The 27,225-nt window shown below is 41.6% G+C and overlaps 1 protein-coding gene and 1 long non-coding RNA gene across 16 annotated transcripts in view; one reads left to right on the top strand and one right to left on the bottom strand.

The window, feature by feature from the left end:
* LOC310757877 overlaps positions 1-27,225 on the bottom strand; it is a 518,075-nt gene that overhangs the window by 273,117 nt on the left and 217,733 nt on the right. The gene's annotated exons all lie outside the window — the stretch shown is intronic.
* Positions 1-27,225, top strand: part of ATP2B2 (ATPase plasma membrane Ca2+ transporting 2) — a 353,226-nt gene that overhangs the window by 143,594 nt on the left and 182,407 nt on the right. For 3 of the 15 annotated variants that reach the window (XM_083603274.1, XM_083603271.1, XM_083603270.1), the window contains exon 1: positions 13,599-13,931. The exons of the other annotated variants lie outside the window; for them this stretch is intronic. The gene's annotated coding sequence lies outside the window, so the exon portion shown is untranslated. Of the gene's footprint in view, positions 1-13,598; positions 13,932-27,225 lie in introns of those variants that run through there. 15 annotated transcript variants of the gene reach the window in all.

Genomic DNA, 27,225 nt, shown 5'->3' with positions numbered 1-27,225 from the left:
TGGCCTGGGTGGTGTGGCAGAGCCATGGAAAGCACCCCCCCCTAACACTGGCATCACCATAGGAGCCAACTCCAATAAACAGCCAGCCCAATAAAATATTTGAGGGGGCCAGACCTCCCCAAAGCTGATGGACATTGCCATTCAAATGGTGTGCGTGCACTGTGTCATGTGATCTATTATGTGGGGCAGGGCATACCTCCCTCCCTAATGTTTTGTTCAGGTTGGCACTCCTGGACATCACTGTAGCTCATCAGTATGGGGCTGGGATGAAGCAGGGCAGTGGCAACATTGGGGCTTCCCTGACCCTTGAGCCACTACCGTATTGATGGCACTGAGCTCCAAAAATTAAGGACACTACCCTAATTTAAAGGTTGTATCCTGGGCAACAAATGCAGATCAGATCCAAACAAAACAAGCAATGGTTTCAATGAGAGTGTGTGCTTAACTCTTCAGTAGATAAGAACAATGCTTAATATTGGTTGAATTGTGTTCTTTTTCATTGTAACAAAGTCATTACTCATCCTGATGGCAACCACAATAAAAAATATCTGGGGTTTTCTTGTAGTTTGTGAAATGGTTCACAATTGGTTCTAGCTTTAGTGTATAAACAGCAGCTTATGGGGAAGTTTCCCCAGCACATCTGGGTTGTGTGCTAGAAAAATAGGTGACCACTGTCCACGTACTGTACTCCACACTAGAACAATTCTAATTTGAAAAGTAGTGCTTGGAAATGGAGATAATTGCAGGGCCGTTTAGTGAGGGCAGCGTGAAACTTTACTCTCACTTCAGCTTTAAGTGTAATGCTTGATCGCATCATGTAGAGAGATGCATTAGTGGCCACTATATAATCTCAGCAATATGACCAATTGTTGAAGGGATGAATTGTTCCAAAGAACTAGTGCACAGAAATAAAGCCAATAGGCGATGTGTTGGTCTGCAGTACAATCTTCCTGCTGTGATAAAGGGTTCCAGTATTTGATACCAACAGCTCTCACAGTCACCGTCCATGAAAGAAGGTTTATTCCCTCCACCTGCAATGTTTGCAACTGATATTATTCACCCTGGTTAGGAAGGGGAATTGTTTTTTTCCTAGCTGCTGGGGGGGGGAGGGGAGAAGTATTTTTCAAACCTAATTACTGTGTTTATAGATATACTTAATGATCAAATAATCATTTGTTGAAAACTGTAATAGACATGATTAACAAACATGATCTTATTGTACCATATTTCTTTGAGACTTACAATTATATCCCACTTCCTAACCAAAAAGGTAATTCAGCTTGCAATAAAATAGGACAAAATACGTACAAAATAACAAGGCAAGAACAAATATAAGCAACCACAAATGCATTTAAAACAATCTTCTCAATACTGAAGTAAAACAGCCAAGACCACAAAAGCCTTAAAGTGGTTTTTTTTTGGGGGGAGGGGGGAATAATTGTGTTGCTTGCAATCCTGCTGTTGGGTTTCCTTCTTTTAATTACAGGCATGGCTGGGATGATTGTTTTTACTGGGACTGCAGCACATAGGAAGGTTGGGGTTATCTCCCCCCCCCCCTCAACCTTTACAAAAATTGACTGTATGACCCTCAGAGTCCCTCCCAACTCTACAACTCTATGATTCTATACCCTCCCTATAGTGCTGCTGTTAGGAAAAACTCCCATCTGTCACAACTGAAGCTTCTAACCCCACCTCTTAACCCTGCCATGCCTTTTGTGTGTGTGTGTTTTTAACCAGATTGTGGTGGGAGAAGAAATAGTTAAACTTTCCCTTGCAGTGCGGTCCCATTAAAAAATTGCCGCAAAAATTGGTCCCCCCCCCCTTAATTACAATGTGGTTGCAAGTGCTGCATTTAGTGCCACACCTAAATACAGGGAAGCAGGGAACCAACTGAAATTCCCTTAGCAAAGTGTTCCAAAGAGCAGGGGCTGCAATGGAGAAGGTGGGGTCCCCTGTGTTTTGGCCTCTCCTACTGATCTGAAGACATAAGCATGGAGGAGGACACGTTGCTCCTGGTATCCATGAACTTTAATGGGGGACACTCATTCAACCACAGCTGAGAGGTGGTGGAAATAATACACATTTAGCATTGTAGAGAAAGGTATAAAACAGAGGGGGGAGGCCAATAGGACCTGCTTCCACCCTTTCTGGTAAGGTAAACCAGTCACGTTGTCCCCCAAACTATCCAATAATTGCTTCCACCGCACCATCTGTAAACCTTTACAACCCCCTGGTGGGGTAAAGTCTGGAAAGTCAATGCAATTGCTTTCCAAGGTACCCCAAGGCAGCCAGATCCCTTTCAGTTTTCTTGGGAGGGAGAGCTAGTACCTGGCTCCTTGTCTCTCCTAGAAATTAGAGCAACCTGCTTTTCTCTGTCAACCTCAGTCCAGTGTCTCAAATGGCTTAGGCTTGGGGTGGGTGTGTTCACACTAATCCTGTGAGTTGGCAACAATGCAGAGACACAACTGTTCAATTATATAACATTTATTAAGAATAAGGAAGGCAATGGATATAACGAAGGGACAGAGCAGAATACTTCCAAAACAAAAGGTGCTCTTTAGCTGGAGTCTACCTGATCCTGCACTAGTTATTTACTAGTCTCTGCTAGATCTCTTCATGAGCAACACAGCATAGATGGTCAGTTGCTGGCTTGCTGCCCACATAGGGTTGAGTGACAGCTGGCACTTTGTCAGCCATTCAGAGCACGGGTCAAATAGAGGGCAAGAGAGCATGGTCTTTCTCCACAGGGTGCAGAACAACCTGTATGAAATACAGTGGTACCTCAGGTTAAGTACTTAATTTGTTCCGGAGGTCCGTACTTAACCTGAAGCTGTTCTTAACCTGAAGCACCACTTTAGCTAATGGGGCCTCCTGCTGCTGCCGTGCCGCCGGAGCCCGATTTCTGTTCTCATCCTGAAGCAAAGTTCTTAACCTGAAGCACTATTTCTGAGCGGAGTCTGTAACCTGAAGCGTATGTAACCTGAGGTACCACTGTACCACAAATGTCATACGTTCAAGTCTTAACACATGAAAACCAGAAAGCAACAGTCATTTGGCAGTTCCTTCTTAATGGTTTGAGATGTACTAACCTACAAAGAATTAATACTTCTATAAATCTTTCTGAATGTTTCTAAACATCTAGAGCAGGGGTCAGCAAACTTTTTCAGCAGAGGGCCAGGCCACTGTCCCTCCGACCTTGTGGGGGGGCCGGACTATATTTTGAAAAAAAATAATGAACGATTTCCTATGCCCCACAAATAACCCAGAGATGCATTTTAAATAAAAGCACACATTCTACTCATATAAAAACACCAGGCAGGCCCCACAAATAACCCACAGATGCATTTTAAATAAAAGGGCACATTTTACTCATGTAAAAACATGCTGATTCCCTGACCATCTGCGGGCTGCATTTAGAAGGCGATTGGGCCGGATCTGTCCCCCGGGCCTTAGTTTGCCTACCCATGATCTAGAGCTATAGCCCATTGGTAGAACAGGCTGGTACTATAATTTATAAAATATACTGGGCATACAATAATCATGTACTTTCCCTAGTCTCTATTTACACACTTATTTACATACAGTATAGGTAGATTTGTTTTTTAGGCAGTCAATATTTGTAGTATTTTCCAAACAGAAAGTATATCAAAGAAATAAAGCTGTAAGAGAGAGCATTTTATGTAAAATACTTGAGATCAATAATACTTATTTTACGCAATACCTTTAAGTGCTGTGTCAGCTGTATAATATACATTAATAGATTATATGTATCCAGTACTGAATGCTGCCCCACCCCCACCCCACATTGGGCTGTACTCTATTCCCATTAACAAGTGATCCAGCTGCTATATTTCATACTGTCATTATTAGTGGCGTGCTGCCCTCTGTACTGGTTCCTTGCCAGGACAGCATTTCAAATGTTCAGTGATAGCCCCTTTCAGATATTCTTTGCATGTGAATGCTAGGGTACAGTATTGTTGCAGGCTTTGCTCCCAAAATTCATTCTGAGAGGAGCACTCTCTGTACAACAGCAGCAACCATGTAGAGAGGCAGAGCTCTACAACCAGGCTGCTAATGTTTTTGCAGGGATGAAGAAAAGCAGTATCAAGATTGGTGCCCTATGGGCGCAATGGCAAGGCTAGTCTGGGGCTCCCACTAGATTGCTTGCCCAGCCCAAACCCTGCAGCCTTTCGTATCAAAGCATTCGAGGCTACTTACTCATGTTATAAGACTCTTGGGACATGCCAGAAGAAAAACCAGGACATAATCTCTCCCAGGGCCTATATGATTGCATCCTTAAATAATCAGATCTGCAAGTTATTTATGTTTGTATAGAGAACAATGAGAGCTAAAGTAAGCTTTTAGGCACGACCAGAACGAAAACATAGTGAAATGTTCATCAAAATAATAACTTAATGAGGCAATCCAACCACTATGTCAAAAACTATTATTCATGTCCTTTTGTTTGTTGAACAATACAGAATTTAAGCCCTTGTTCTACAATTAATATTATATAATCATGAAATATAACTTTCTCAGTGAGGAAGAGTCCCACCCTCTGGATCATTTCAGATATTTCATTGAACTAAAATCCTAATGAGGTCTGGACTTTAAGAATATCTTGCAAAACCTAAATACTAATGAGATGTTTAAATTGAATAATTGTGAAGAATGGCAGTGTTCTATAATAATGATAATGTTAGAGTACCGACATGTTTTTTATTGTTTAATTTCAGAATGTTCTCCGGAATTTTTAAAACTGGGGCAATCACTGTGAGTAGGGATGGAATTTTCAGAAATTGTTGACCTTAACCACCCGAATCATTTCTAATTCTTTTCTCACTCCTTCCTCCCAGTGATAAGTAAATCCACTGCTGGTTCCACTAAAAATACAATTCTCACATAACATATACATTTTTATACACATATTATATGAATAATATTATATGAATATTATTAGGAAACACTCCAGGTTTCCTAAAGTAACTGGCACACAACGGGTACACAGCATGTATGTCTTAGTGCACTTACAAAATTATGCCTCAGAAATAGAGTACAGCATGAGGCTTGGCTCCTCTAACCCTAACTGTGAGCTCCACAAGGTAATTTTGAGCAGTTCACAGAGGTTTGTTAGAGTGCTGGACATTTAGTTTTCCTTTTGGAATAAAGTCTGTTAAAACCCATTAAGCCGGTAAAAGCTTTTTGAAAACCCTTATTTTCCATATCTCATGGGCTATAATGCGTGCCCTCCATGCTTGGAAGACAGCAATGGCAATCAAGGGGAACAAATAAAGCCAATGACGTCAATTATAAGGCCAAATTATATGCTCAGTTGGAAACTCAGAAACATAGGCACCTAAAAGGTAATGAAGGCACAGGGCCAGTTTCCACAGGGTGAGAGTTCCAGGCCTGGGGTCCCATAACAGAGAATGCCCTCTCTCTGCTTTCTTGACTTCACATGAGGAAGGAATCCAGAGAAGGGCTTCTGTTGCAAATATTAGGTGATGGGTAGATTGATTGATAAGGGTGCTGTTTTAGGTATGATGGTTCCCAACCATTGAGGTGCACCCTCCAAACCCTGGGAGCCAGCATGGTGTAGTGGTTAAGAGCAGTGGACTCATAATCTGGTGAACCAGGTTTGCTTCCCCGCTCCTCCACATGCAGCTGCTGGGTGACCTTGGGCCAGTCACACTTCTCTGAAGTCTCTCAGCCTCACTCACCTCACAGAGTGTTTGTTGTGGGGGAGGAAGGGAAAGGAGATTGTTAGCCGCTTTGAGGCTCCTTAAGGGGAATGAAAGGCGGGATATCAAGTCCAAACTCCTCTTCCTCCTCCTCCTCCTTCATGCAAAGTCTTGAACCACCTGCAGGGATAGGAAACCAGTGTCCTCAACTAAGGGATTGTTTTGACAAAGTAACTGGGACAAGACAGTGCTGCTTGCCTGAGCTCTGGCCATTGCCATTGCTATGACATACTGCAAGGGCCAGGCAGCGGTGAGGTTGGTGTGGTGCAAATGCAGCAGCAGGAGTGCCAGATTGGCTTGTGCTCAGTCCACCACAGCAATGGCTGTGATGGAAGGTCAAGTAGGCAGCATGGCCCCACCCTGCCTACTGTTGCTGACTGGTCTAAGGTTGACAAGAGCTTTAGGGTAGGGTTCTTTTCAGAAATACACACCTGCATCATCGTTGACTGCTCTTCCTGTGTTCAGAAACAAGTTGGATAACTGGAGCAAACTCTGGGTGCTGAGCACTGTACAACTTTTTTTTTAACTGAAAATGTTTGCACTGGATAGGGTCAGGAAGAGAACTGGAGGAGTACAGCTTCCGGGTCATGTGGCCAGCATGACTAAGCCGCTTCTGGCAAACTGGAGCAGTGCACGGAAATGCCGTTTACCTTCCCGCCGGAGCGGTACCTATTTATCTACTTGCACTTTGACATGCTTTCGAACTGCTAGGTTGGCAGGAGCAGGGACTGAGCAACGGGAGCTCACCCCGTCATGGGGATTCGAACCGCTGACCTTCTGATCGGCAAGTCCTAGGCTCTGTGGTTTAACCCACAGCGCCACCCGCATCCCTCGTAAGTCAGGTACACAAGGCCATTTAACAGAATCTGTGAATGTAGCTAGGTGAGCGGTGGCATGAAGAGAAAATCTTTAGAGAATGTGAATTATCCGCTTCAAGCAGCTGCTTTCATAGTTTTAATTATTGTGAAGGGAGCAAAACATAGGACAGCACTTGGAAGTGCTATGCCAGTGGTTATTGTGTCACAAGTAAATGGTTTTGGAGTGAGGAAAGAGAGAGAGAGAGAATAAAAGAAATGAATAGAATGGTGGAGTAGGAAGGGAGGATTATATGACTTTTATTTCAATGCATACCCTTTCATTGAACTGGGGGGAGGGAGACATACCTGATGTAAAGGGGTGCTTATTCAGTGTGTTAAGTCATGCTCAGGTTACTGAGAGTACATTTAAATGACAAGCAGTTGCATTCAGGCTACTTCTTTTGATGGCATGTTTGCCTGTAAAGGCCCACCATGTACTGAAAACCTACAAACTGGATGGCCATTGTGTGACTGCTCGGTCATTTGAATCTACCCTGGGTATGTGCAGTGAACTTCGAACTGTACTGGCCTCTTTGCTAGCTAAGAAAACAGGTGCTTGCTTAAACTTATGCATTTACATGATTACTAAATGCCAGATGAAACAGGAGTGTTTCAAGAGCAATGGTAGCCATGGCCTCTTTTCCTTTCCTCAATAAGTGCAGGATACTGATTAAGATTAGAGCTTGGCTATAGAAGACCCTGATTCAGTCAACTCAGCCATTGGTTACTGAGAGATTTTATTCTCTTATCCATAAAAATGGTACAGCATTATTGCACTTGTTATTTAACACTCTGTGTGAAGCGCTTTTAGTGCTTAGGGGAAAATGGTATATCGTAAGGGTGTGCACTGACCACAAGACTTAGTTCAGACCTCGGTTTGGTACTTTGGAAAACAGCCCATCTCAGTCTGAGGCATGCTTTGACTCGAGGTCCATCTAAGTCTGCTTTGTCCCCACCCCCCTAGTCATTACTGATTTTTTTTTAAAACAACCTAACAGCTATAATTTTTTCCTGGATGAAATTTGCAGGCAAGGTTACTGTTTCTGAGAAAATGAATCACGACAAATTTCAGAAAGCAAATTTCTAGCAAGTGCAGCAATGATAGTTTGGGGTTCCATGTGCTTTTAGTCCCTTTCACTATTGCAAAATTTTAAAATGGGTATTATAAAGAAAAAGAAAAACCTAGACGTAGATGAAACTTTAGGGGTGTGCAACCCACCTCCCTTTGTCTCTTCTAGTATTTTGGGGGCAATTGGTCTGAAAGTTGGAAACATGAAATAAATGCCAGACATGAGAAATCTCAAATTTCAGACAAAAATGCACTGGGACTTTGTGCTAGGTACCTTTAAGGTTAATTTTGAGGTGGGAAGAACTAAAAGGGATTCACTTTCCAGGTAAAACAATTTTTCTGTGATTACATACTTCCCGTGCCACCCTTTCCACTTGGGTGTTTGCTCTCCCTTCCCTCATTGCTCCACAATGGCATTATTCTTTATATGTTACACTTAGAGACAATCGTTTCCCTTTTGGCAGTCACTTGTCTGCAGTGGGATTTTGGAATTTCTGGATACCTGACTTGATTTTGATTTTACCACCTTGTACACATTCACTTCACCTCTGAGCAGCTGAAACTCCCTTCAGTGTATCCTGTTGGGGCTTGTGAGTTGAGATTCACCCATATGTAACCATACCATACATTATTCTTAATAGAAGTATTAGAAGTGGTAGTGGTAGCAGTGGTGGCAACAGTAGCAGACTGTCCATGTTAACAAATGGAGAATAAACCCACTTACACACTCTGAGTGAGGACTGCAATATAAGGGAATTAAAATGCCAATGCCTCAGTATAAATGATTGCATAAGCAAACCATGTTTAAATTCAGTACATATTTTGTTGTGATGATCCAAAATCCATCATATCGTTATCTAGGTCCTTGTAGCATATTGTTTAAGTGGCTGATAAGAGAATTTAGTACAAGAGCTTTTGTAGGTGGGGATTCATTTCCTATCCTCGTAGTCACAAGTTTGCTTTGGCCCTCTCAAGGTTATGTGAAAGTACAGATTTTTGCCTCACTCCTGTGCTTTAATCTGCTCAAGAAAATGCCATGGTTGCCTATTCATGAATGTTTGCACCTGGAATGCAAGTACAGATTGCTACTGGGACAGCAGAGTGGTCTGGCCAGAAATGTTTCTCCAATTTCCACAAGTGTCAGATAATAGAGAAAAGATAAAATAATACTTTGCTTTAACAAGATTGCATTACCTTTTCATTTGCCAACCTGCTTCTGTAGATGGAAATGTGAGTGCTTATCTTTCACGAACGAATCCAGCCTTGAAAATAATTTTTGTTTGTTTATCATCTTACAAGTTATTGGGATCTTAAGTTGCTGTTAGCATTTTATGAGTTCATACCATTTTAGCGGAGTGTTCTTGCTGCTTATTTTTAGTCAGCTCTATAGTTTGACTTAATGAGGCATTAATAACTAATGAATGTGAGTAAACAAACAAACTGCTTATGATTTCTGGTCCATTTAATGGGACTTGCTTTGTACCTTAGTGCCTTTCTTATTGGTTTTCTATCTGATAGTCCAAACCTATGAGATGCAGCATTAGCAATTTGACTTACAAGATCATCAGGCAGTTTGGTCACAGCACTGCAGCCACTGCTTACCACTTCCTCATAATAGTTTTGAGACCCAGCTGATATGGCAACGTACATTATCACTGTTGTGCTTCCCTGTAGTTCAGTCTACAGCAGTTATGCTTTTTCTAACTCTCATGGATGGGGACTGAAGCAGGGAGGGGCATCTTTTAGAGTGTCCCACCACAATCTGACATATCAGCTACAGTGAGTAATGGCCCCAAAGGGGCTTGTACAGAGATGCTCTTCAGTTCCTATCAGTATATTTGTGAAGTTAGATTATTAATCTTTTGCTCCACTGTGTGTACTTTTCTAGCTCCTAACTTCCAATATACGCTGATAGGATTAGAGGTAGTGGTTTCTAACCAGGTAAGAAAACTTAGAATCATAGTGGGCTTAGTGTGCATCAACAGAAGAATCAGGAAAGTACTTCTTCTCAGACCACATAATTAATTTATGGAATTTGTTGCCATAAGATGTGGTGATGACCTCTGCCTTAGGTGGATTTACAAGGGGATGAGACAAATTCATGGAGGATGAGTCAGTCAGTGGCTACTAGTCATAGCTATATGAACCAGGTCCTTATGCAAAAGAGTCAAGCCCTGGCCTTTCCTTGCTTTTCTCACTGGCTGGCCCACCCAACTTAACTGCTGCCACCACCTGCCAGCTTTTGAGTCTCTCCAGAATGCTTGTTCCATCTCTGTGCCTCACTGTAAGGAAATTCCCTTCCTTAGAGTGAGACAAAGAGGAGGTGGAGGTGGAGGTGGAGGTGGAGGTGGAGGTGGAGGTGGAAAGACCAACAGTGCCAAACACTTAGGAAGTATGGGTGGGTGGGACAGTGGAGAGGAGAAACAATGAGGAGGAAAGGAGTAGTACAATTGTCAATCTTTTATTCCTCCCTTTATGCTTCCTAAACTGACTTGAGATGGTTGGAAAAAAGGAAAGACAGAAACAGAAATGCATGGAGAAGGAAAGGAGGGACCCACACACGTCTTTCTCATATTTTCTATGCTCCCAGAAGAACATTTTAAGAGCCCTGCTGAATCAGACCAGCAGCCTCACAGCAGTCAATTGCTATGGGAAGTCTGCTGGCAGAACATGAGCACAACAGCACTGTCTCTTGTGGTCCTTCAGGCACCATAGAAGGAAGCTGCTTGAGATGTCCTGGGAGATAAGAAAAAATCAGATGGAGACAGGGATATTTAACCTCCTGCTTTTTCCAATTATTGAGGTGAGAAGTAAGAGAAGGTGTCTGTCATCCTATCCCATCCCCAATATGCTTTAGAAAGCATGGAGATGAAGGAGATAGTGGGATAAGGAAAAGGGAAATTGGATGCTTTTTCAGGCCTCTTGGGAAAGTAGCTTGACCTGACATTATCCATGTAAAGTGGTCATAGAAAAAGCTAGCTTTTCAAGTCACTATACACCGGGGCAGATTCCCTGTTAAAGTTCATCCAACCAAAATCCTACTGATTTGTGCCCATCAGCCCAATGAAAGATGAAACAAAATGAGATGTTAATTCTAGTGTAAACCTACATTTTTTTTCTTGTAGCTCTGAAGTCAATACTTAGCTTGACAGGTATCTATAGTGTCTTGCCCTTATATGCATTTTTGTTTAGCTAGTTTTTCAAGGAGACTTTCGTAGACTTTGCTTGGTGGAATTAAACATTCTATCCTGCAGCAAACAGAATCTTCCTAATTTTTATGATTGCTGCATCCTTGGGTAGCAGGCTGTCAGACAGTGCAGTTCATTCTGGGTTTTGGCGGCAGATCAAAAAAAGTGTCTGAAGAGTTTTTAAGTTATGAACCTTAACGGAAGTCACAGAGTGAACTTGAGCATTCCATTGCTGCAAAAACAACAGCAGCTATGCATCTGGAATAAATAGTCTATGGTTGAACTTCACAACAAATTATGTCAGATTCTTACTTCAGAAGACATGCCTTGATGGGATTGCATTTGGTAATGTTAGCTGGCCCCTGTTACCCAGGTGACTGTGTGATGACTCACAGCATTACAACGAATAGAGACATTTGCCAGTGGCACATAGCACTGGGAGATTCCGCCCCCCCAACTGATGAGGCTGGCAACAAGGTTAATAGCTTGATCATCACATTGTGTGGCACGTTGCATTGGAGGCCGTACTCTAAATGAGGACTGGGAATACTGGTGTGGAAACAGCTATCCCAGAATGTCTCTTCAGTAATTAATTTAAGTGCTACAAAAATTATCATATTTTTATGCTGTTCGGTGTATCAATTCAAGACTCAATGGATTTCCCGTATTGTATGTGCTCTCTAGCTGTGCTTTGCTGAGTTGGTTGCTGTCACTGCATAGCAGTATCAAATAGTTAAAACAAATAAAAACAAATTGAGCATCTCAAATGTCTCCTCAAAAAAGGTCTTTTTCATATTCTTTTTTTCATTTTAGGAGAGAGCAATGGATGGTATTATTAAATGCCCGTCATTCATTATCCTTAGAATATTGTTAGGTGGAAAAATTACCGGCAAGAAAGTTTTTATGCAACAGATTTTGCAACTCTGATGCAGCATAAACATTGGATCCTGGCAGGAGACTTTTGGTGCAACAACATTTGCAACCTAGCACAGCAGCTGAGGTAGCAACTAACAGTTACAATTCCTGAGCCTACTCAGGACGTCCTTTCACTCTGCAAACTTTATCCTCTCTATTTTATTTCAGTCTTAGACATTGATCTACAGGCTGAGCACTATCACTCGCACAGTTAGAATTGGGTGTTTCTTAGCAGGCGATAGCCTGCACAGTATGGTTAAAATGTAATACAATGTCACTGCGCATGATGTCATGATAAGCATGTGTTCCCTGAGTGTTCTATTTATAAATGCAGCTTTTGTTCTTTTTTAAAAACAACAACAAAACCTTTATTTACAGACTTTCCCCTATTTTCTAACTGATTGGCAAAGGTGTGATATTCCTTCATCAGAGATGTTAGGGGTTTTTTTTTTTTAAGCTTCCATTTTGGTGCACTGCAGTGCAGACTTTGGTTTAACTGGCTGAATTGATATTCTGAGCAGCAAGTAAGCAAGGATGACAGAGCATCCGTACAGCTACTCCTATTAGTGCTCAGGGAGGTGTGTTTGGTTGCAATTGCATGCTCCATCCAAGATGCAGCCCAGTCACGAAGCACTGCTGTCACTAAGATAATCTAGAAAAGCTTCCAACTTGAAACATAGTAATATTTTACATGCTTAAAGGTACAGGGTTTCTTGCATATCTGCCTGTTTCAAAACTTGGATGCATGGCTTCATCCTTAGACACTGACCCTAAGAATGTTATGGGGCCTAAAATTATCTGAAATTTAAATTTGTAAATATGCCACTGCCAGAAATTTGTAGAATTTTAGAATTTGCTTATACCATCAATTCATGTAAAATGAAGTATTTACATCCAGTACACTGTTGCACTATTTGGACATAGAAGAAATTACCACTTCCCCTACTCAAAAACATTGTTCTCATTCCCCACAGATTCTTCAGTTTAATAATTCTAGCTGTAAATTGAAATGCCTGTGTGGAAATGCACTGCAACAAAAAAGAAGCATGTAAAACAAATAACTTACCAGTAAGCAAAAAGGTGTCTATTAAAAAAAAAAAATATTGGGGGGGGGGCGTTGCATTTTGGAAAAGTGTGTTGCATCTTCCTTCCCTCTCCATTTCACGAAAGTCTGTGCTTTACAGGGATTGAAATAAATATTAGTACTGAACATTTAAATCTAGGACAGTGTTCTATTTTGCTTCATAGGTTAATGTACTGATTAAAATGTTCTGGTTATCTACATCTCGTTATTTCAAATCCTTCCTTTAAAAAGAAAGGGGAGCAATGATGTACTCTAATGTACTCATGTCTTGTAGACAAAATCATGCTACATTTGCCTCAGAGATTGGAAACATGTTGCCTGTGCGTGTGTGTTTGTGCACACGCGTGTGCAAAATCATGGTGCTCTATTTACAGAATGCTGCTTTTGTGAATGCTTTCACCTATTTCCCCATTAGTAAAATGAGTTTACAACTGAAATGCGAAATTTTGATCAGGTCTGCAAATGATTAATAGGAGAAAAAAACAACCCACACCAAATCCTGGTTAACCTTAGAGACTGAAATCAAGAGTCTCTGCAGTCTGGATATCCCTTCTGTAGAGATGCAGTAGTGAACAGGCTTCTCCCCTTCCTCTCCGCTCCACCAACACGCATTCCCTCCCCCCCTCCCGCTTTCTCCAATGATAGTGATAGAACTTGACAGTCCTTGTCCTTGAAGGTTTCTCCCATAAGTGGCATATTCCTGGTAGTTTGCCATCTTCCGTTTTTGTCATTATCCCAAGGGAAGCATTAAAACCACAAACAACAACATGGTGGTTCAGTCCATTTTCTTTGCAAGAAAGAGCCTTCCTTTCCGTGCCACCGTTGCTGTTTGCCCTCCTCCTCCGGCTGTCTGCGACGGCAAGCCATAAACATTCCCTGGGCTTTGCTCTCTCCTTCAGCAAGATGCTCGCTCGGAAATATCCGCTCCTTCCCCCCACCTGCTCGGTCTGGATGGTACAGTCTGCAGAGGGACTCCTGTAATGTAGCTCAGTTTGTCAATCCTTTACAGATGCCGAACAGTGATTACTCCGCTGTATAATTGAAATAATTTTGGATTTGTGATGATAGCTTAGCCAAGTAAGTAGCAGCTTCCCAATCATACTAGCTAATTTTTTTCTTCCTTTCAAGGAGGCATTCCCCTTTCTATTTTGAGATTGTTTATTTGGCAATTTGCATCCCGACCCGCGGAGGCAGAAGCTGTTGGGGGGAAATGGTGTGCAGATTTGGAGGACTGAGTGATGCATTAGATTTTAGTTCATGTCCTTGTGTCTCTGGAAAGGTAATGCAACTTCTACATAAAATATTATAATGGGGGGGGGGACTACACTGCATAAAGCGACTACTGCAGTGAGAGGCAAACGATGTGACAGTACTTGCAGTTTCTTTTTAAAAGTCTAAACAGTAATGATTTTGTATAAGCCAGTTTTTAAACAAAGTCTGAGGGAAATGTGTGTGTGATATTCTTTCTGTTGCTGTTGGTGAAAAACAGATTGGGGCTTGTTTGATTTACAGTGTAGAAGATTTGCCAGATAGAGCTTTTCAACTATAACTTTAAACAGTGAAAACACAGCATTGTATAAAGACTTGTATGTATTTTGACAGGGTGTAAGACTGGAATGACTTTATTACGCATTTGCTGTATAGTTTCAAACTCAGGGTAATGTTGACCTACACAATTATTCCATCTTTGCGAGTTAGAATGTACTGCTGTGCATAAAGCCGGGAGATTTTCTTATCTTTTAAATAAGTGGGACATCACATTTCTTGAATAAAACTATTTGCCTTGATACTATAATTAGTTCAGAATATTCAAAATAACCTGACAGTTCTCAAGTCAATAGCGCTCATAAATGGTGCATGGTAAATCTTTGCCTGTTTCAGGCACAGTTATTGATTTAACAAACACCACTGGAACGCAGGAGGCTTTTCCCCATTATGTAAAGAGAGATCCTAGTCATCTGATCTCTAGTTTAAGATGAGGCACATCATCTGTCTGATTTGTACCAGGAAGCAGTCAGTCCATCTCTTTTGTAGACTTTGATTTATGTCCTATGCAAAGTTAGCCAGTTGTGTTACACTGCACATTGTCACCTTTGACTTAATGAGATGGTTCTTTTAGGTGGTCCTGGAACCATTGAGTAGCTAGCAGCTAATGCTTCCACCTTCTAAAAGATAGAAAATGAAGCTTGTCTTTAAAAACAATTTTTAAAAATCCCGGGGGTGGGGGTGGGAAGCAGTGTTTGCAATAACACTGCATTCCTTCATGCATAGCAAGCACATGTATAAATTAAAAGATTGTAGGACAGCTGAAGCTTATATTCATTTGACCTTTTGATTACATGCCCTTACTTATGATATTAAAGGCTAAAGTCAGCATTATAGTGATTAGGGTGCTGAAAGATACCGGGGGTACTTGTATACAGACAAACTGCCTTTCCTTCCAGAAGGGATGTGTATAATAATGAATAAGTGCAGGAAGAGAGAGACTGTGCATAATCTAAGAATGGCTCATCCTGTCTGTAACAAACAGAGAGTTTATAGCTCTGCTTTGAAATATCCACATTTTTCAGTTGCTGGTGGTTTCCGGGGCCAGTGTTTCATTTGGGAAAGGTCACCCATAAGAATGATTATTAGCTCTCCTACTTTGCCTGTAAATAACTAGTCGACTTGGGTTTCCAGCAGGTATTTGATCACATTTGACTTTCACTTTGTTCACCTGCCTTTCAGTTTGTTCTGAATGGCTACCTGCAAAGAGAGTGTTGCATATTTGCCCTGAAGTGCTGGTAAAAATGAGCAGGGTTTGCAAATAGCACAAGAACCTGGGGGTTCATGGGAGGTTATTCATAGTAATGCAGCATCATTATATTTTCTTTGTGACTGTATTCCTGTGGAGAATTGATTTTGACCAGCACATCACAGTTAAATATACTTACATTTCCACAGGAGAAATGCTCAGTCCTCCCCATCCCACCTTCAAAAATGAAGAGGAAAAGGAGGTTGGCATCTTCTGTAGTTGATGCACATATAAAAAGGCTCCATGTGTTCATATTGATGCAGTATTTGAGGGTGGCTTTATTTCTCCCTCCACTAGAACTGTAGCATAGGAAAGCATGAAAGAAGATGAAAGAGACTGTGCTTTTTGGAACACTTGCAGGAAAACGATTTTAGAAGAATATTCATCTTACAATTCAATATGTATCTAGCAAACCATTCAGAAATTTTATTTCTGAACGCCCCCAGTTACCTGCTAAATACTGCTGGAGACCGCCGTATGTGCTTTGACACTGTTCATCTAAATTGTGCTAGGATTTATTTCTCTCAAAAATAAAAAAAACCCTCTTTAGTCATGCTCACCTCTTTTGCCAGGTCCTTTTCCAAAAGCTGATAAAGCATTTTCCTCATTTCTGCCAGATTTGTCCTTATAATTGCACATGGCTCTTTTGTCTAGGTAGAGCTATAATTATTTCAAATTCTGATGGGACATTATTAAGAAGACATGACCTTGTAAGTACAAGCCAACCTTGTTGGCTTATTACACTGCAGTAAAACTCTAGGACCTGATATTTATGCATTTCGTTTAATTGGATAGCGATACATGTTACCAGATCTGAAATACATTTGCCCATGCCTAGCCTTTTAACAGTGCTCAGAGACAAGATGACAACTGACAGTGGTACCTTGCAGTGAAAGTTGCATAATCTCCTCTTTTATCTTCAACTGGCAAGAAATGCCTTCTTAGGCAATGGACCTATGCTTCTCAGATTTCCTTTTAAGAATAGGCAAACATGTTAATTGCCACTGTATCTATGCCAAGACACTGAAAAGAAAAAGACTTGTTACTAAATTCATTTAAAATAAAAACTTGGGAAAACTTCAGAAAACCAAGCTTGCAGTCCTGTGCAAGTCTACTTCTGAGTAAATCTTATTGAACACACTGGGGCTTCTTTCTGAGTAAATAGTTAAGGATTGGTTTGTATGGTTGCAATCCTATGACTATTAAATAAAAGCAAGTAATGCTGTAATTCTTCTAGATCATTTGCAAATTTATGCTTAACTTTACATAGTCATAGAGAGCGTATTTTGAGATTATAATAGATTTCTTTCTCTCTCTTTTTTAGAACACACTTGCAACCCAATCCAACACATGCAATGTTTAATTTGGAATCTCGAGTTCATAAATATTTGCATAACATTGCTCGCTTACTGTAGATTGAAAACCTACCTTTTAGGTTTCAATAGCTTAAAAGTGGGGTGTCAGCATTCCTGATACTATAATGGTGTGCTGGTGATGAATGTAAGGCTGCATGATGTGTGAGGTCTTCATTTGGTGTAGCATAGTGGCTAAGAAACTGAGATGGGGAAGAGTCTTTGGTTCTAGTCTCACTTCTGCTGTGAATTCACTAGGTGGCCTTAGCAAGCCACTGTTCTCTCAGCCTCTCCCTTTTTTGCAATTTGGGAATGATAATACTTAACCTTCTCTACAGGACTGTTGTAAAGATTACTAAGAGAATATTTTAAAAAGCATTTTGGGTATCTGAAATTTCTATTCGCTAATTATTACCGCATCTGTTGCTGAGCTTCTTTTTTTGTAATGTAATCAATTGGAAAGACCTTAGCAGCGCAACCTAAGATATAATATACATGCCACATTTTTATTTGCAATACTTATTGTGAAATCAAGTCACTTTTTCATTATTCAGATGGAATTCTATATATGTTCTATGTATAATTGATTTGTGCCCAGAACTTGTGCTTTTCACATTTGCTGTTTAATCTTAAGAAAACCTGGTACAACGTTAAGTTGTACTCCATAGCATATAGGAAGGGAAATATTCTGTGGATGCAGTGGGGTAAACATTTTGTAGCCTTATTTAGAAAATAAATTCCACATTCATGAGTTAAACCTTTAAACACTGGAGGAGAATGTGTTTTTTGCCTGAGGACCACATTCTTTCATAGAGAACCTACTGAGGCTGTATGCCAGTTAAACCCCCCCCCCGTATCCCCCCTCTCTCACACATGCCTGTTCAAACACATACACACACATACACGTACCCTCAGCCATCTACACCCTTGTCCATCCATGCCTAGCTCTAGTTCTGAACAATTCTTACCAGTTCGATTGTGAATTGTACTACAAACCATGCAAAAACAGAATATATTCTCAACAGTAGGCACAGCAAATCTCTTGCTTTACACATGCAGTCCCTTGCTTTGCTTTTGCAAGGAAACAATTAATGCACAGGTGTCTATCGTGTTCTTCAGTGTGGGAATAAACCATGCTTGTTAAGCATTCTGCACTTACGTAATGGCATTTCAAAAAAAGCTGGTATGGTGCAGTGGCTCGAGTCTTGTATTTAGGCCACAGACACAGAAACAAATTCCTGCTCAGCCATCAAGCTCACTAACCACATTTGGATATTCTGTTAAACAATAATTTAGCGTGACAAAAATTAGCAATGTGCAAGTCTTGGGCTTGCACAACCCCTCTCTCTTCTGGGAGAGCCGCACGGAGTTCAGAAGCCAACTGCGGCTTAACAAAACACACACACACACACACACACACACACCTGTGGTCAACATTTTGTTTGAAACAAGCCACCCTGAAACCAATGAAACATATTGGGCCAGATTCAACTGAGTAGTTGCACTAGCAAGAGCCAGTGCAGGGACTTTACTGTCACAGTGGGATTTTCCCACTCCTCCCCTTGTGTCCCCAAATCAGTTTTAAAGGGGGAGTGGTCAGAAGGCTCTCTAGAACTGCATGGGGTGGGCAGAGAGGGGAGAGCAGAGATGCCTGTGGTCATGGAATGTTTGTGTTAGGGCGATGTTGAATTGCAACCTTTGTGTCTGCTAGTCGACATGTATCCTAGAAGTGTGCATAAACAATTAAATAATAAAGCACTGCAATGATGGGGAAATTTGACTGGCTCCTTTTCTGCAGAGGTGAGTATTTACCCTAGTTAGCATTTCCAAACTGCCTGAGCAAAGTTGTTTTGCATCAAGTATTTATACCTACCAACATCTGTAGTCCAGAAGGGGTAGATATAGGCTCTACATTCAGATTTTAAGCCCTTAGAATGTAAGAACGGCCCTGCTGGATCAGAACAAGGTCCCATCTGGCCTGTATCCTGTTTCCAACAGTGGCTAGCCACCTGCTTCTGAACGCTCACAAGCGGCAACAATGCTCTTTATTGTTTGCCCCCCTGAACATTGCCTCTGAATAGGGACACTCCATTGAAGCCTACATTTTAGGATACTGTGGCTAAAAGCCATCAGTATCTTCCATTCAGTTGCCCATTTCAAGCTTTGTGACATCCGCTCTTAGCTAGAACTGTACATAGTATTCCCAATGAGACTGCACCATTGGGTACTGTGAAACTGTCATCTGATTTTCAGTCCCTTTCTTAATAATATCTAAGAGGGAATTTGCCTTCCCCACTATGACACTTTTCATTGAACTGTCCACCCTGGCGCCAAGAGCTCTTCCAGTTTAGTCTTTTCTGGTTAGTCACATTCAGTTGAGGTCACACCAGTGGGGCGTGGTAGGTGCTTTGACTTTGCCCCATGTGGGGGCAAATATGGCTGACCAAAGGGGCCTCCCTGAAAGTATATACGAAATTAGTAATAATAATAATATTAATAATTTTATTATTTATACCCCGCCCATCTGGTTGGGTTTCCTTAGCCACTCTGGGTGGCTTACAGTACATATAAAAACATAGTAAATGCTCCCAGTCTGCCATTTTATTGCCCATTCACACTGTTTGGACAAGTCGTTTTGCAGTCCCCCTCATTTTCACAGTCCTGAATAATTTGGTGTCATTTGCAAGCTTGGCTACCTCATTCATTCCCTTTATACCACAATACAGTTTTTAACTCTAAACTGTAATGGTGTGGTGCTGGGCATAGGCAGAGGCATATAATTAATAATATTTATATGAGTTAAACTTAGCAGGGTCCAAGTCATGATCTGGTACTGTAGCAGACCGGATTTTGGCAATCCACACTACTATTTGTGAAGTTCGTCTTTTTAGGAAGGGTACATGAGAAAATGTTGGCTTCACTCAGCACCTCACTACATTTGGCATAGGCTCTGAAGCTAGAGACTCGCCATCTTCATTTTTAGAAAGTTCTTTTCCTGCACTATACAGAATTAGAAAGCTACTGTTTCCAGCAAGGGATTCCAATTTATTTAAAGATGTTCAATCCTCTAAAATGTCGGGAGGAAGCATTAGCTTGTGGAACTACAAAAGTCAAACTTGGAAGCCACTGCTGTTGTCCTTACTTGAGAGGGCTTTCATTTCATACTGCATGTTTACTACATTTCTTTCCCCCACTAGAATTATAATGATTGATTCTGCGTGTTCTAAAAATATCCCTATTGATGGACTGATGGCAGCACACATTTTCAGAGCTTGAAGCTTTCACATTAGATTCTCAATGAAACAGAATGTTTTACATTCTGTCCTTTAAGTATTAGAATAAACGCTGCCAAAGGCAATCAAATATAGCTTACTATGCTGTGCGCATAGCTTGTGTCTACACTAAGTGTTTCCAATATAGCTGCATTCTATTAAGACCAAATATTGCACATGCACTGTGCCTCTTCGTAAGTGTTGTGCAGGTGACTGTAGATGATCTAACAAGACAGAAAGGTGTTAAGAGATTAGTCAAAGAATTAGGAAGTCAGAATAAATACAGAATTGTAGGAAATTACATGTGGCATTCAATTTTTGTTAAAATGCATGAAAACATGAATGCAAATGTTTAACATAATACCAACCTGGCTCCCAATGAACGAATTGTATTAGTAGTAAGCTAAAGTTAGCCTTAAGTAACCAAGGGTTGGATCCAGACTTAAATTAACTGCACTTAGTTTCCATTAAAATCAATATGAGAAGAACCATTGATTTTAATGGGAACCAAGTGCAGTTAACTTAATGCTTCAGATGAAGAAGACACACCGACAGCCCATGGAAGTGGTTCAAGGGTTCTTCTAGCTAGGTTAGCTTTAAGGTTTTTTTGGAATGTACGTTGCCCATTGGCCCTCTGACTATGACTCCCTTCATTGCACCCATCCCAACTGCAGCATTGCCACAAAGAGTGGAGCTTGACTTCCACACTTCTGCTAGTCTGGTTTGTGTCTATAGGTTAAAAAGAATATGAAAAACTTGCTGCTGGGCTTTCTGCAGTGCTATATCCACAATGAAATCAGGGACCATATGACCTCATAAAAGGCTCCACTGGTGACCACAAATGGTGTCCTAATTGGAGGAGTACCTAGTGGCACTGAAGCATGATGCTCTTACACTCTTTTTAGGCATATCTCCACTGATGGGCTAAATAATTCAGTCTCATGCTCCACTGCTCCCTCTAGGTAGCTTCCATTAGGAACTGGGGAATTGCCTCAGAGGCAGTTTCAGGAGCCTCCAGGATTACCGTATTTTGCGCCCCATAGGACGCACCGGCCCATAAGGCGCACCTAGTCTTTTGGGGGAGGAAATAAAGAAAAAAAAATTATTCCCCCCCCCCAGGCGCGGGGCTGGGGCGGGGGAAGCCCGAGCTTCCCCCGACCCCAGCCCCCAGAACAGGCTGCTCTGCGCAAGCCGTGGGAGCCCTCCCGTGGCTTGTGCAGAGTTTCCTGAAGCCTGGAGAGCGAGAGGGGTCAGTGCGCACCAACCCCTCTCGCTCTCCAGGCTTCAGCGAAAGCCTGCATTCCCCCCATAGGACGCACACACATTTCCCCTTCATTTTTGGAGGGGGAAAAGTGCGTCCTATAGGGCGAAAAATACGGTATGTCCAGTTTCCAGGCAGTGACACTCTTCCTGCCAGCTGCCTACAGGTACCCTCCCATCAGAATGATTTCCTACCATGAATGGCAGAGGTAGGAGTACTACTGGAGAAAGTTAACTATGGTTCGTGTGGATTCCTGTTGGGCAAGTGAAACTCTTTGTGCTAACAGATACTGTCCAAAGTTTCTCCCTTTGCTCAGGTTTTGTGGCCATTTTTTTTGTTTCGTCTTAGTACTTAGTAATGCTCCAATGTTAGTTGTCCTGAAGATCCTTTTACATACACTGTTGCAGTAAATAAATGCTTCTTTGGTCCCTGAAATCTGTGCATGATCCAGACCAGGTAGTCTAACTATACTTCTGACATCTTGTCTACCAGCTCTGGCACAGATTCCCAGCAAAGTTTTAAAATGCTGCAAAGCTTGTGATTTATTTTTGCCAACCTAGCAAGTGTCCTCTTGGCAAGGGAAAAGCAAGTTGTCCTAAGGCGTTCTATACAGATGGTGTATTTGCCTCTGCTCTGTGAATTCCAAAACTGTAGATTTTTTCTTAACATTAGATGGAGGAGAAGTATTTCCATTATAGCACAATTCTTAGATAGCCGATTGAAATTTGGGCCATGATGTTTGAGCACTACTGCTCTTAAAACATTTGTTCCTCCACCAGTTTTAATAATGAGCTTTGTGCCTCCCTCAATGTACCAAACAAATGTTCTAGTAACTTCACATTTGAGAGACACTGATTATTTACAGCTTCAGATAGTGAAGGTTCATCAGCTGTACTGACCTCAGAAGGAGAAGCATTGCCCTTTTAATAAAACAACAACAACAAAAGACTGGCGATGACAAATTTCAGCTGTTCTGCTTCTGTCCCCACATAATCCATATTATGAAACAATTCCAGTAATGGAAATAACTTATTTTCCAGTAATATCTGAAAAAAGATGCTGCTGTTTTTGTTTTTTTGTTTTTAAAATGATATTTATTCAAAATTTCATCAATACATAAACACGAAAAAACACCAAGAAAAACAGAAAAATACAGCAAAAAATAAAACAAAAAGAAAAAACCAAAAAAGAAAGAAGAAAAATACAAATCTCAGATTACAACTTTTCATTTGCTTATTTCTTGAACCTCCTCACACCTCCCTTTTTGTATTCTAGTTTAATTTGTTATTCCAGAAAATTCTTCCCATGTTTCTCAATTTTAATTTAAATGATTAATCTTCACAATCTATCTTATTTGTTGATTCAACATAACCTTTCCATCTTTTAATGTAATCTGTTATTCAATTTACCTTAATCTCTTTAACCTTATCTTATCTTAAAAATCTTAAAATTTCAAAGTTTACCTCATATTCATACATATCTCCTTAAATAATTTCTGCTAAAGCCAATTTAGTTCCTTTCCAGCATATTCCCTGATATTTCATTAATATTACACTAATTCCAAAATTAACAAAAAAAATTCCCTTGATATCTCTAATTTTTATCCAACGTCCCTTCTTCCTGGTTTCGGGTTATGTCAGTCCTTTCTGTCCATTACATCCAGTCCATCAATCTGGTGTTCTTATGTCCGAGGCCCTTAAATCTCTTCTAGGCCCCTTCTGCAAATTTTCTTGTTCTTGTTTGTGCTTACGCACTTCTTTGTCTATTGTTGGTTTCTTGGGGAGTGGGTCTCCGGAGGGTTCCATCCGGTAATAGTTTCCATTTTCCTTCGTCAGACTGGGCCCTTCCCCCCAGTCCCACTCCCCGTCGTCATCTTTGTAATCCAAAAAATATTTATCCAAAAGATAGTTATTCACCTGTTTCATAGTCCCACTAGAGTTAAAAGCTTCCTTGACTTCAAACACTTCCCAGCACTCTCCAAGTTCAATCTTCCAACGCAGTGGCTTTTGTTCCTGCAGGACTTTGGGTCTCTCCATTTGTGTTGTTTGAGGAGTAATCACTGCCTCTTCCTTCTTCATCTGCCCTTGGACTTGCCTCGTTAAACCAGATTCCTGAATTGATCGCTGTATAACTTCTTTATCCTTATTCTCTGTTAAATCATATTCACTGGCCACAGCACTCATCAAGTCCAATTTTTCATGCATCAAGTTCATTTTCTCATGCAGCTGCTCCAGCAAAACATTTGTCATGCCAAGGGCAGACACCAAACCTTTCTTCCAACACATTTCTGTCAAGGTCAAACAGCTGGTCCCACGATCCAAATCTCGCAGCTGTAGAGTCTCCAAGTAAACTGCAACAACAAACTGACAGGCTCCCTCTAGGGGACACAATTTCTATTTGTATCCATTTTTAAAATGTATCCAACAAAGGAGATTACTTTCGATTTCAAATCCTTTCGATTTTCAGATACTTTGTTTCTTTCAATACAGAAGTGCAGAAAGTAGCGTTGAAGTTAATTTGTTTCTCTTTAACTATCTGTCAAAAGTACTCCGCTTTCAATCAATGGACGTCGCAAACAATTTCTGTCCCGACACCCCGTCCCCAGGTTTGGGACGATGGAAACTTAAATTCCTTTACTCTCCTCCTGCAGGATTAAACAGTCAAATCCCCCCCCCCTTTTCTCCTGCTTCCAAGGGGGTTTTATTGGTTGTGGATGCAGGAAATTTCCAACTTTAAAGCAGTTTTCCAGGCTATTAGGTTGCAAGGTCTTTGCTTCAGTCTATATACAAAAAGCGGAAGGTGGACTTCTTGTTTAAACCTTCCCGCTTCGTGCCTAATTCATAAATTTTGCAAATTTCTTAATCCAATTCTCTGTTTTTACTCACGGGTACTTGATTTAAAGTCCAAATGTCATCAGGAAAAAGTCAGCGCTCTCCGGCGATGGCTGCGTGGCTTCCCTCCATGGAAATAGCAATCGGTTTGCAGCACCGCGCTGCTCACCCCACTTCATTCCGGAGCCCCGAAAAGGGGTTTCCTCGTGAGTAGGGGAGACGTTCTTGGTGCTCTGCCGAACCCCACGTTCCCAGGCTTCTCCGCCTGGGATTTCTAGCTGGCCCCCGCCTTCGTCGCGGTGGGAAGACCCAATTTCCACAGAGCCCGTTCCTCTGATCGGAGGAACTCCGCCATTCGTCGTTGGCGCTGACCCGGAAGTAAGATGCTGCTGTTTTTGGAGGGGTGTGGCAATAGGTTCCTTTGAAAAGCCCCAAGTTGCCTAGTCCCAGGTGCGCAGGAAGGCAGAGCCGGCCGCCCGCCTCAGCGTCTTGCTGGCTCGGTGGCCCCTGAACTCGCAGCACAGCAGAAGAGCCCGCCACGGCGCTCCGACTGGTGGGTGGGATCTTCCCCGGACTCAAATCTTGGGCCCCGGACTCTTGGCCTGGCGCCCCTGAGAGCCCGGCACCTGGGTGCCCTGCACCCTTAGAGCCTATGGGTAAGACGGCCCTGAGGAGGAGACAAGCTCTTTAGCTCTTCCTAGTCAGCTCACATCTAAGGCTTATGCCTCTGGCACGGTGCTCGGCTTTTAAAGTTACCAGGAAAGGAGGGAGCAGTCTCAATGCGCTTGACATTGAACATAGGCACAGACTCCTAGCAAGCTCCTCTCCAAGCATGGATTAGAAATTCAACATTCCTTTAATTTCAAAATGTGAACATAAGGAGAACAATGCGTTATAAACTGGGCACTCCGCTCTATACAGCATCCTTTCGTCTTTTCTTCATTCTGAACCTCCCAACAATCCATTTCATTGGTGATCCTTAGCTCTAGAATTATTAGAGAAGAAGAAACATACTTTTCTCTTAGCTTCCCACACCATCCACAATTTCATAAATCTCTGCAACATTTCCCTCCACAAGCAGTCTTTATCCTAAAGGTAACGGCAAAGGTACCCCTGCCCGTATGGGCCAGTCGTGTCCGACTCTGGGGTTGTGCGCCCATCTCGCTTAAGAGGCCGGGGGCCAGCGCTGTCCGAAGACACTTCCGGGTCACGTGGCCAGCGTGACAAGCTGCGTCTGGCGAGCCAGCGCAGCACACGGAAACGTCGTTTACCTTCCCGCTAGTAAGCGGTCCCTATTTATCTACTTGCACCCAGGGGTGCTTTCGAACTGCTAGGTTGGCAGGCGCTGGGACCGAACAACGGGAGCGCACCCCGCCGCGGGGATTCGAACCGCCGACCTGACGATCGGCAAGTCCTAGGCGCTGAGGTTTTACCCACAGCGCCACCCGCGTCCCATGTCTTTATCCTAAAATAGTAATAATAATAAATCCTAAGTGCTTTAGCATTTCCTTGCAGAAAAGGTGCTCTAAGCCCTTGAGATTTTTGGTTGCCGTTTTCTGAGTCTTTCTAGGGTCATGGCATCATTTCTGAGATGGAATGACCAGCATTCATTTCCATGTGCATGGAGGCATTACACTTCAGTACTATTATCTTGTTTTCAGTCCCTTATTTTCAGTCTTTACAATCTAAAACTGATTTTAGGTTGCTGAAGTCTTGTGCTTTCGATGGCCAAACGTATTTAATTCTGGGTGTTCAATTTTTGTTTTGTTTCATGGTGCAGTACTGAAAATTCTTTATTCTTCTGATTTATCAACGTCTGTATTTATCCAATTTTTATCATACCCAGGTTTATTTAATATATATATATATATATATAATATAATGGTGTTATTTCCCTCCTACTGAGACATGACAATTTGTTGGCATTTGTTTGCTGTAAGTGAGGCATATTAAAACTATTGCTTTAAAAAGAAATTTTGAAGAAACACTATACTATAATTTGTTTAGATTTCTGATCAAGCAAACAGTCATGATCAAGTGAATTTTCATCTTCAAATGCTTATGACTATCTTATTGAGTTAATAGTCTGTCTCTTGTTATCTTTTAGTTAGATAAATTAAACAATTGAATGATAATATCCTACAGTGGCTTTTTAGATTTGCTTTTAACGAGTCATAATGTATTCCAAAGCAAGGTTGCTAGAGAGTATTAAATGTTATATTGGGATTATATCAGTCTTGTAAACAAATCATCTAAAGTTACCAGCCTACCTCCGACACATCTCTGCCTTAGTCCTTTGAGATATCAAGGTGCAGCTAGTCACATAAAAGATCTGGGGTTAGTTTAATACCCAGTGAATGGGGAGTCAAATTAGACTGGGAACATAGGGTGATATTCAACTATGCTTTACTCAGAGTAGAGCCATTTAAATTTATACGCATGACTAAGGAGTCATCCATACTTCTGCTTGTCCCATGCCTAGAAAGCACAGGTCTGAGCGATTTCCCCCTTGTCCCGCTCCTTTCCAAAGGAAAACCCATTCTTCGGTGCTAAATCAGAGCAAACGTCAATCTGGAGAGAACCTAAATAGCTGTTTGCTTTGACTGAGTATGAAAGAGTGGCTTGGGGGAAAGCCAGCAGGACAAGAGGAAGTGTGAATGAGTCCAAAGCTTAGGCCCATTAATTTCAGAAGTTCTACTCTGAGTAAAGCAGGGCTGATACTTTATTTTAGTAATCTAGATTTTGGGTACTGTTGTTATTTTTGGGCTACCTTTGAAGGTGACCCAGAAACTACAATTAATCCAGAATGTGGCAGCTTGATTGGTGACTGGGATTGGACGCCGAGACCACATAACACCGGT

The sequence above is a fragment of the Podarcis filfolensis genome (assembly GCF_964270895.1).
Source record: "Podarcis filfolensis genome assembly, chromosome: 2".
Classification (NCBI taxonomy): Eukaryota; Metazoa; Chordata; class Lepidosauria; order Squamata; family Lacertidae; genus Podarcis; species Podarcis filfolensis.
The sequence above is the reverse complement of the archived record's forward strand: the minus strand, read 5'-3'. Positions and strand labels throughout refer to the sequence as shown.